The 11,738-nt window shown below is 43.3% G+C and overlaps 1 pseudogene; it reads right to left on the bottom strand.

Annotated features, from left to right (window-relative positions):
* Window positions 1-446: 446 nt before the first annotated feature.
* LOC110288987 lies at window positions 447-1,620 on the bottom strand (annotated as a pseudogene).
* Window positions 1,621-11,738: the final 10,118 nt, after the last annotated feature.

Genomic DNA, 11,738 nt, shown 5'->3' on the forward strand with positions numbered 1-11,738 from the left:
CTATGTGTGTGTGTGTGTGTGTGCAAAGTGCCAATTTTATTTACAAACTTGTTCAGTAGACTCTGCATGCCTACAGGAAGCAGTAAGTGAGGCTGACATCTTTAAACAGCCCTAAACAGCACCTGAATGTTTAAACCTGCTTGCTTGATGGTCACTGCTCATAAAACCTGGCCCAGTGCTGTTAGTTCTTTGATGAGGTCAAAGGTGACCACACTACTTGTAAAAGCCAAGGACAGGATCTTCCTAAAGATCCAAGTACCCATTGTTTGAAGTATACTTTCTTCTAGTGACCAGCCTGGCAAACAGGACTGAGATAGCTACACAGCTTTTAAGACACTAGTTTAGCAAATTTAATGACAGTTCATGGTGTAGCCAGTTGGTTGTTTTTGCTGATTTCTTTTAATGTCAAGGGGACAAAAATCAGCGAAGAGCACACGATCAATTACTTAGAAGTCAGCATCCAAGGTAAAAGAATTCTCTGTCGAATTCGACATGACTCCCATCCTCTGATACTCGCCTACTCGCTTCTCAAAGAAGTTTGTCTTTCCTTCTAGTGAGATATTTTCCATGCAGTCAAACGGATTTTCTACTCTGAAAATCTTGTTAAAACCCAGCTCCAGCATAAGCCTGTCGGCCACAAACTCAATATACTGCTTCATCAAAGTGCAATTCATTCCGATGAGCTTCACGGGCAAGGCCTCCGGGAGGAACTCCTGCTCTATCCTAACGTTGGTGATTATCTCTCTGACCCTCTGCTCCGCTGGCTTGTGTACCAGGTGCTTGAACATCAGGCAGGCAAAGTCACAGTGTAAACCCTCGTCTCTACTAATAAGCTCATTGGAAAATGTAAGGCCCGGCATCAGCCCCCCGTTTCTTGAGCCAGAATATCGATGCAAAAGAACCGGAAAAGAAGATTCCTTCTACAGCGGCAAAGGCCACAACGCGTTCTCCATACGTAGCCTCTTTGTCCCCAGTCCAGCGCAAGGCCCAGTCAGCCTTCTTCTTCACACAAGGCATCGTTTCAATAGCATTGAAGAGATATTCTCTTTCCTTGGGATCTTTAATGTAAGTGTCAATAAGGGGACTGTACATTTCAGAGTGTATGTTTTCCATGGCAATTTGGAAGCCATAGAAACAGCGGGCCTCTGTAACTTGAACTTCTTGGCTAAATCGCTCCACCAAGTTCTCATTGACTATGCCATCACTCGCTGCAAAGAAAGCCAGAACATGAGATATAAAATGTCTCTCATCGGGTTTCAGAGCCTCCCAGTGCTGAATATCCTTGGAAAGGTCCACCTCCTCGGCAGTCCAAAAGGAGGCCTCGGCTTTCTTGTACATCTGCCAGATATCATGGTACTCGATGGGAAAGACAGCGAAGCGGCGGGGGTTTTCTCTCAGTAACGGCTCATCCTCAACGCTGGGGTTAGCAGGCAGTTTACTTTCCAGCTCGGCTGAGTCCTGGAAGATTCTCCTCGCAGCCTTGCTGGCCAGGACGCAGGTGCTGCTGAGAGTCGGGTGTGTGTTCTCCTTGTCAGCCAGGGTGAGTCACTTCAGAGGCGACAACTGCAGCTGCTGCTGCTGGTCAGCGATGGTGGCGAGCAGGGTGCGGACGGAGAGCATGGCGAACCAGGGCAGCGGCGGGGACGAGGCGGCGAGGAGCAGACGAAAACAGCTGGAATCCGGTGCACCGATTTTTTTTTTTTATTCTACAACTTTATACTTGATTTATCAGTCCTAATTTCACTTTGTTGGGCTCTTCGGCGTTTTCTAACTTTACTGTCATGTCATATAGAAGGAGGAACTCCTTAACTTCTTCCTTTCCAGTCTGGGAGCATTTCATTTCTTTTTGTTGGGCAATTACTCTAGCAAGGACTCTAGTGCCATATCCAGTTTAAGTTGTGAGCGTGGGCACCTTCCTGGGCTCAGCCTCTCTTAGTTAATTATGCTGTTCACTGTGTTACATTATAAGTCTTGTGAGTATGTGTGTGTGTGGACAGGCTTTCCATACTTAGTATACTGACAGACTTCATTAGAAAGTGTGTAGACTTTTGACCTCCTTTTCTGCATTCCTTGAGGGATCGTGAAACTGCGCCCTTCATTCTCTTCAAGTGGTGCATCACATTTACTGACTTGGGTACCACTGATCCTTCCTTGCTCATGGATGTCTTAATGAGGGCAGGGGGCTCCAAGAATAAAGGATCCAGGGTCTGCACTGAGTTGTTTCTCCTTCTCTGGTTTTCTTTTCTATTGTATCTATGCTTTCTACTTTCGTAGATTCTTCTCTTCTCTTTTCATTTTTATCTTCTCTTTTCGAGAGGCTACTTAGCTGTGGCTATCTTTTTAGAGTGTACATTAACGTGGTTGACTAGAAACCTTACTTATTTGAATGTAATCATTTATTGTTTTACATTTCATTTTAACCATCCTTTCACCTGTATATGGCAGACTCACTTCCAGGGTTGGGTCTTTTGTACCCATTTCTGTTTTTCTTTGATTTTGAACTTCTCTCAACCATGGAGGAGGGAGTGTGAGGCCTCCAGCAGCAATGGCACAGTTGCATATTCAAGTTAACCTTTGCATTATGCATTCTGAAACTTTATGACTTCTACTTACAGGTAGGGTGACACTGGGACTCTTCTGTTTTCGGTAAAGAGTGAACTAGTAGAGCCTGCTCTCTGAGGAAGAGCTCACCATTCTTTGAGGTTCAGGTCACCCGGATCCCTGACATGTGCCCTCACTGGCTTCACGGGTCCAACAAAAGCAGGACTCTGTGGCTGAAGAGACTCTTAATCATTGTCCAAAAGGATGGACGTTTTCTTGTATCTATTCATATGCCTAGCAGAAGTGTAATGCCTCCTGGAATATGTGTTTTCCTGACTGGTCCCAAGTAGTAGACCAGGCTAGCCATAATCTCTTGGAGACAGGCATGTATCTGCCGAAGGGTAGGATAAAGTGTGCTCCACATACAGTAGTATTGATTTTCAGGATTGTCTTCCACTACATTATTTTAAAACCTGTTTCTCTTGTTAGTCCCCATAATAGTAATGGCTCCATATTTGGCAACTGAAGCCCTCCCAAGTCCTTTCCAAGCAAGGCAACTTGTTTACAAAGTAATCACAAGAAGTGACTTTTGGGTTAAGGCTGGAATAGGAGACTGTCCTCCTTATAAACTAGTTTTATGTGCAGCATCCCTAAGTTTGTAGTCATACATTAGCCTCTGCAGTCTAGAGCAAGGGTTCTCAACCTGTAGGTCATGACCTCTTTGAAGTGCTTTGCATATTAGGTATTAAATTCTATCTCCTAACAGTAGAAAATTACAGTTATGAAGTAGCAATGGAATAATTTTATGCTTAAGGGTCACCACAACATGAGGAACAGCATTAAGAAGGCTGAAAAACACTGCCCTAGAGCAGAATGTGCTGTGTAGTGTTGTTCGTAGCCTCAAGAAGCAGGACTTGATTTGGACTCTCAGATTTGAATGTCTGAAGCTCTCAGGTTACTCTGGAAACCACACATGACTTCTGAGTGATATAAGAGATGATTGAAATTGATACTTGATAAACACAGCCCTGCCCTACTTTCTACCCTTTTCTTTGGTTGCAGACAGAAGTGTTAAGCTCTGAAGTGGTTTTTGCTGAGGAACGCCTTTCTCAAGGAAACAGAGGAGACATCTTAAAGCATTACCAAAACTCTTTGCTTCCACTTCGAGCCTTAAAGTAAGATCTCAGTGTGTTACAGACAAGGAAGGGCCTGGAAATCAGCTAGCCTGGCTCTTCTGCAGGGTTGCCTCTGTAGCCTTGCTTTAAGCATCTCTGTGGGACAAAGCCATCATGGAAATGTCATTTGCTGCATTTATCTGCTTACCTTTGACTGCAGCACTCTCTTCAGAGGATGAGGGAGGATCCTCATACTCAGGAAGCGAGTAACTTCCTGGGTCTAAGAAAGGGGAACTTAGAAGTTTCAAATGACCCTCCAACACTATGTAGACTGAGGAGCCTCTGATCAACTCAGCTTCTGAAACAATTCCAAACCTGTCCCTGCGGTTTCGGCTGTGCTGTTTCCGGAGTCAAGTATTGAGGTGGGCTCTGCCGTGACAGGGATGTTGGAAAGTCGCCCCAAATCCTGTGAGTAACCTCTCACCCAACTCCTGTTAGCAACCCTAAAGAAAACTCAGTGGATCCCCAAGTTGGACGTTTGTGCAGTTGGTACTTTCAAAAGTTCTATTTCTGATGTGTTTGTGGTGTGTGTGTGTGTGTGCGTGTGTGTGTGTGTATGCACATGCATGCATATTCCCTGGTCAAAACTCCGAGTCAACTCCATTTTACATAAGACTAAATTGGTTTGTGTGACCACACATCTTAGTTTTTCTCTTATCAGACTGAGTGGAAGAGTATCAGAGTCTTTGTGTGCACAGCTCTTGATTTCCAGTGCGTGGATACTGCCTTTTTCAAAGATGCTCTGTAAATGTAGGGGGAAATGGGCATTAGAAAACCAACCAGGGAACTGGCTAGCAATCTGTCTGCAGAGGAGGTGCCTGCTTTGAAGAATGGCACCGAGAGGCTCAATACTTGAAAACCAAACCATCAGGACATGTTAGAGGATGAGGAAGTGTGTTCTTATTGGAATAGGTGTGGCCTAGTTAAGGAAGTGCATTGCTGAGGGTGGGCTTGGAAATTTCAAGAGCCAAATCAGGTCAGTATCTCTTTCTTTCTGTGCTTGTGGATTCTGATGTAGAGCTCTCAGCTATGTCTCCAGCACCATGTCTGCGGCATGCTTCCATACTCCAGGCTGTATTTAAAATGGATGAAACCTCTTAACTGTATGGTAGGCCCAATTAAATCCTTCCCTTTAGAAGTGTGCCATGGTTATCTAGTGTTTACACAGCAATAGGACACTTCCTAACCTGTTGTTCTTGGGGGATAACTCCCCCTTTTGTGTCTCAGGGTGCTCAGCTGGAACTTTTCCAACCCTGCCCTTTTCTTACACTTAGCTCTGAATCAGGTCTATAGGAATATGGTTTCAGCAGAAAATCTCGATTAAGAAGAGGCCCCGTAGTCTCTAGTGAGAACCATGAATATAATCAACCTGAAGGCAGAGTCCAAGGTTGTCCTGTGCCTGGCTCCCCACCAGCACCTGAGTTTCTTCTCCAGCTTGACCCCTGCAGTACAGATAGCTTGTTTCTAGGTTCTGGTTAGCTCTACTCACTGATGCTGATATTCTAGGTGGTCATCCCAGAGCACCGGTGTCTCCAAAATGCTGGGCTCTTTGCTCCAGCCACATGTTCACTAGTAACCTGTCCAGGGCTCTCTTCATGGACTCCAACACTGCCACACAGTGCCATGCCTCAGCTGCTCTCCATGACCCCTTCACATGTTCAAAACCAGCACCACCAGGCTGGCTCTTACACTGACTAGTTCAGGTACCAACACAAGGACCAACCTGGCCATGTCTAGAACAAAGCTTCTGTGGACTGACTCTCAGAAAACACTTTCCAGATGGTCTCACATCAGCGATGCTGCTCTCTCCTGATGACTGCTAATTTCTCAGCTCCAGCTGAACAGCATCTAGTATCCCAGCAAAGTAAATGTTTCACTAAAGCAGTTCTAGAATCTTGTTAATAACAGCAGACTCTTCAGCCTGAGCTCCCCAGAACCACTTGATTCTTTATTCAGATGGCTTAGTAGCTTCTGCTTCCCTAAACAGTACAAGCCAGACTTCCATTGTCTGCCCTGCTCTCAATATTCCTATCAACTAAGGTCCTGAAGAATGAACCAGTTACCTCTCAACAGTCAATGGCTTTTGTAGCCCAGAGGCCCAAAGTCCTTCTACAAACCTCCCCAAAAGACTTGTCCAGCTCTGCTTCAGCAATACCCCATGCTATCTTGGTACCAATTTGTCTTAGTTAGGGCTAACGTTGCTGTGATGAAACATCATGACTAAAGAGACTTGGGAAGGAAAGGGTTTATTTGGCTTAAACTTTCAAATCACTGTCTGTCTTTGAAAGAACTCAGGACAGGATTCAAAGAGGGCGGGGACCTGGAGGCAGGGGCTGATCCAGAGGCCATGAGTGGGTGCTGCTTTCTCCTCATGGCTTGCTTAGCCTGCTTTCTTATAGAAAAGAGCCACCATAATGAACTCTGCCTGCCCCCCATTGATCACTCATTAATAAACTGTCCTACAGGTTGCCTCCAACCTGATCTTATGGAAGCATTTTAAAACTGAGGTCCCCCATACACACATACAACATTAGCTTATGTCACGTTGACATAAAACTACCAACACAAACCTTATATTTACCAATATATTTAGATATTGCTAAGTTATGGGGAATGTTTGTTAGAACAATCTGTGAGCCCCTCTCACCAAGCCTTCGTGGTCCATTACTAGTAACGATATCTTAACTGGCCATTAAACTTCATTACAGTCATTTTTAAATGTGCTTATTCTGAAATATTCAACTTCATTGTGATGTGTACTGTAGGAATTTCCCTGTGTTTAATAATATTCAGGCTATACTATTCTTTTCAGAAATTTATTAGAAGACTAGAAGAAGGCAATTAGGAACACTTGTTGTTCTTGGAGAAGACCTGGGTTCAGTTTCCTGTACTCCCAACCCTTCCAGGCAATCCATGCTGACTTCTGGTCTCTGCAAACATGAGATACACATGCCATATACACACATAACCAGAATTAAAACACTCATACACATTGAAAGTAAAAAATTAGTCAGTCTTTTAACAATGCATTAGCACAGTGATTATACATCATAGTTGTTTTCACTCTGATGTTTTCATATATGTGAACATGAGATATTTTGATCACATAAGCCCTTCAATCATCTCTCACACCCGCTGCCCACACCCTCTGCCTCTTTCCTCTTCCCAGTGACTCGCCCTCTACTCTCATGGTTGCTTTTAAAATTTCTGTGACCCAATGGCTTCAATTGGGGTTATTTACAGAATCATGGGTGAAGAGTTATTTGAAAAAAAGAAAAGAAAACAAAACAAACCAACCAAACAAAAAATATTGGGCTCCTTACCAGTGACAACTGCAGTGACACAATGTCTCACCATGTTCTGGACCACTAACTAATTAATTAATGCAGATAGATTCTCATGGATTAAAGAGCCCCAAAAGCCCCACTGGATCTGTAAAGAGATGATTGACAGGTCTGCTTTTGTGCAAGGATCATGCAAGATCTCAGGACTGCTGAGAGTTCAACAGAGCACCAGAGAGGTCAAGGTTTCTCCATGCATTTCATATCATCCTGATCTTACATCTTTATTCCCTATTTATCACAGAAGGACTTATAGTCACCTTTACCAAGTGTTGATGTATAAAAGCTATCAAGAAGCAGAATATGGGATTGGTGCAGATTTAAAGCCAGCCTGGGTTACAGAATGTGATCCTCCCACTCAGTAAGTCATAGCAATTGAAAAGAATTTAAAAGGCAGCATGTGTAGCAGTGTGTGTGTGTGTGTGTGTGTGTGTGTGTGTGTGTGTCCTGCTGGATGATGGGAAGGGAAGCTAAGAGCTGAGTCAGCAGGGAAAGCAGGAGAGGTTGTGGATCTGCAGGTTGGGGAGGGTTAGGCACATGTAGAGTAGACTAGGAAGCAAGCCCACTATAACACCCTGCTTTCCTCTAGGTCCTGCATATTCTACAGGAGTGGTTTTTTCCTCTGTGTTTTCTCTCTGTAGCCAGGGAGGGGAAAGGGTAGGGTGCTGGCTGTTGCCCAGAAGCATGCTAGAAACAGACCTGTGGCGTGGGGGAAAGGGCTCTAATTGGGGCCACTATGGCCAAGCAGGAATCAGGCTCTACCTTGCTGGTCCTTCCGTCCAGGCTCCAGAGTCGGATCACCTCTACTCACCATCAGGCATCCACACAAGCAGCGCAGTAAAACAACGGAGTGGAGCAGCAGAGCCTGGGTGCAATGATTGCACTTGGAGCTTCCTGCCTTGGTCATGAATCTCTTCCTCAGCCTGCACTGTTACCTGAGCTGACTTGAGCTGCCAAAGAAAATCAAGGCTCAAATAGCTCTGACTCAAATAGCTCTGACTCAAAGAAAAACTTGCTACTCCTTCAGAGTTTCTGGCTTGTCCCACAACAGACTCCGCCTCCACACTCCCCACTTCGGCCTAGACACTCCTCAATTCTGCCCCAACCAATGTCTCTTGCCTTTCAGTTTGTTTTTTAACTCTAGCCAAGGCCACTGCAGTCCATGTGCAGTCCATGTGTCTCCATTCAGTGAGACCTTTTGTCTTTTCTTCCCACACTGCCAGGGTCAATTCTCTTCACTCACCCTCAGCGCTAAGGCAGCACAAACAAATAAGGAATCCTGAGAGGCAGGGAAGAGTATGCCTGCTCTGCAAGCCCTGTGCTTCACCTACCTGCAGAGCAGAGGAGAGAAGGCAGCATGTGGGGATTCCTCCTACTTTCGTCCTCCACATCCTGTCTTCCAGCTTCAGGAGAAAAGCAGCTTAAAGGCAGTGAAATGATACACCTAGTGTTTGTTGCCTCTGTGTTTCCTGAGAGGTACCCTTGCCTCTCCAGGTGCATGCAACTCTAGAGAAAGTAGAGTTTCGGTTGTTTTTTTGCATATTCCCACACTCCTGAGCGAAAACACCACACACCATGTAAACACAATCATCTCCTGTGTCCTCTGAATTTGCTGCTAGAGTTGTTCTGATTGTTTCTGAGTAATTGCTTGAGTGCCATTCAGTCTTCCAGTCTAACTGTTATTTGTGACTATGATATAGTAGATTTTCCTTCCCCCTTCGGATACAACTTTGTGCTATGTAATATATGTTCAGACGATAAAGTCTTCCAAAGAGGGTTAATTTAAATAGATTATCTGAAAACAGGAAACCGCCTGAGTTTTGTTCTGCTTTCTATTCATAAGACATTAACAAATGTCACAAAACTGTTATTATAAGTTGAACCTTATACAACCTTCACCTAACATAAATCTCATACATATGTTGTCACCAGATGATTTAAATTACATGTTAAATGCAGGTGCCTGCCAAGACCAGACAGTCCTCTGCACTTGGAGTTCCTACCTGTGGAGTTGTGAGCCACCTGTGTGTGCTGGCAACTAATGGAATCCTTGTCCTCTGAGAGAGCAGTCAGTGTCCTTAAATGCTGAGTCACCTCTCCAGCCACTAAGTTGCCAGGTGAAATGAATTCACTAACTAAATTAAGAAATTATTCATCAGGATGGCTATTCTAACGGTGTAGAGAAGAACTAAGTTTATGTCCTAAATCTTTGGAGTTTTCTATTAGAGTGTTTGCAGACTTGTACGTGATTAATTTTGCTGTGTGATTTTTTTTTAATTTCAAGTTTGTTGTTAATTTTGTTTTGTTATCCTTTTGTTAAACTTCAAATTATCACTTTTTCCACACATCTCTCAAATCCAGTACTATATAATATTAATTATATACTTTCCTTACTAATACACACACACACTTGATAATATTTTCCAGCTCCCTTCATAGTTGTATACTCTTAAAATACATTGAAGTGCTCCCTAGAGTATCAGAATGTTAGTGTTTCTTTATATGGAAATAGGGCCCTGGAATTATGATTATGATATATGAAGGTATAATCAAAAACCAGGGTGAGAGACAAATCTGTCACGGCACAAGTCCTTTTAAGAGAGAGAAAAACAGCACACACATATCTTAAAACAAGCAAGACATGAATCTGAGAAAGGTAGCTATAAACTGAGACATGTCAAGGATTATTTGCTACCACTACAGCAGAGGCAGAGGCAAGCAAGTATTTCTCCAATGCCTTATAAGAGCATCTTTCCTCATCTCTGTTGATTAATTTTGATTGGAAGTTTATTTTGTTAGAATGACTTCACCAGCTTGCTTCTTCGACCCATTTGCTGAGGATATCTTTGTCCAACACTTTATTCTGAAGTAAGGTCTAGCTTTAACATTGAGGTATACAGCCGTAGAATATTTTCACATCCATTCTGTTAGCCTGTGTCTTTTTATTGGGGAATTTAGTCCATTGATATTTAGAGATAGTAATGACCAATGATTGCTAATTCCTGCTATTTTGTTGTCAGTGGTGGTAGTGTGTGTATGTGTGTGTGTGTGTGTGTGTGTGTTTCCTATCTGTTGGTTTCCTAGAGTGAGATTATTTATATCCTATATATTCAGGGGTGTACTTAGGGTGTACTCCTGGTCATGGAGGGTTTATTTGTAATATCTTCTGTACCTCTTGTGTCTGGATAAATATTGTTTAAAGTTGACTTAGTCATGGGATAGTTTGTATTCTTCATCTATGGTGACTGAAACTTTTGGTGGGTATAGTATGTGCTTGTATCTATGGCCTCTTAGAGTTTGCATCACTAAAATGACACACCTAGTGTTTGTGGTATCTGAGTCACCCCAGGGTCCTCTCACCACACACTAGCTTGGAAACTACCTACTAGGAAATCAGAAAAAAACAAAACAAAACAAAAAAAAACAAACAAACAAAAAAACAAATGTGACCCCTCACATGTTTAGGTTAAGTTCTGGTGTGTGATTTGATTATTCTCTTTGTTTGTTTTTTTTCCTCCAGTGAAACAACTATTAAACACAGCCATCCATATGTCCTTTGAGTCTCCTGTTAGAGTTCTCATAAGAGTTTTCAGGAAATTGCTGGTGTGCCATTTGGTCTTCAGGTACAGCTGTGACCTGCGACTAGTCTTCCTCTTTTGGATACAGTTTTGTGCTATGCATGTTTACATGGTAAAATCTCCCAGAGTTAATGTAAGTTGATTATATGAAAACAAAAGACTATTTGAGCTTTCTTCTGCTTTCAATTCATGAGACATTTTCAAATGTCACAAATTGGTTACTATAAATTTTATCTTATACAAACTTGACCAAACACAATCTCATACAAACACATAATGTTACCAGCTGATTAACTTGTGTCTTACAGGCAGGTGCCCATCAAGTAGAGAGGGCCCTCTGCAGCCCTCATTACCTGTGGTTGTGAGCCACCTGTGGGTGCTGGGAATTAATTGAATCCCAGTTCTCTGCAAGAGTAGCCAGATTCTTCAGCTACTGCAGGCCAGACACCACAGACTCTTAGCACTAATAGCTTGGTTAGGTCTTTGCTTCCCTCTGAAACCTGACAAGCCTCTATCATCCTCACTGCTCTCAATATTCTTCTCTTCCAAGCTATTACAGAGTAGCTCACTGGGCTTTCAAAACTCAGTGACTTTTCTAGGCCATGTTTTAAGGTTTTTCCCCCGAATACATTGTCCCCTGAATACAAGTCCTTCCCACAACACATGGTGAGGCCTGCGGCAGCGATTCTCTATAATCCTGTATCAATTTCTGCCCTAGTTAAGATTACTGTTGCTATGAAGATACACCATGAGCAAAACCAATTTGTGATGAAAAGCCTTATTTGGCTTAGAGTTGTCCATCTAATTCTGTCACTGAAGTAAGTCAGGACAGGACCCCTAGCAGAAACGTTATCAGAGGCCATGGAGGGGTACCACTTAATGTTTGCATCCTATGGCTTGCTTAGTCTACCTTCTTACTGAATCAAGGACCACCATCCCAAGGGTGGCCCCACCCATAATGGGTAGGACTCTCCCAAATAAATCATTAACTTAGTTAATGCCATGTAGAAATGCCTACAGTCCAGTATCATAGAGGCCCCCTACATTTTGACAATTCCATCACATGTAAAGTTGACATCTAAGTAGCCTGCACACTCTCTGAG

The sequence above is a fragment of the Mus caroli genome, unplaced genomic scaffold (assembly GCF_900094665.2).
Source record: "Mus caroli unplaced genomic scaffold, CAROLI_EIJ_v1.1 scaffold_11759_1, whole genome shotgun sequence".
NCBI classification, from domain to species: Eukaryota; Metazoa; Chordata; class Mammalia; order Rodentia; family Muridae; genus Mus; species Mus caroli.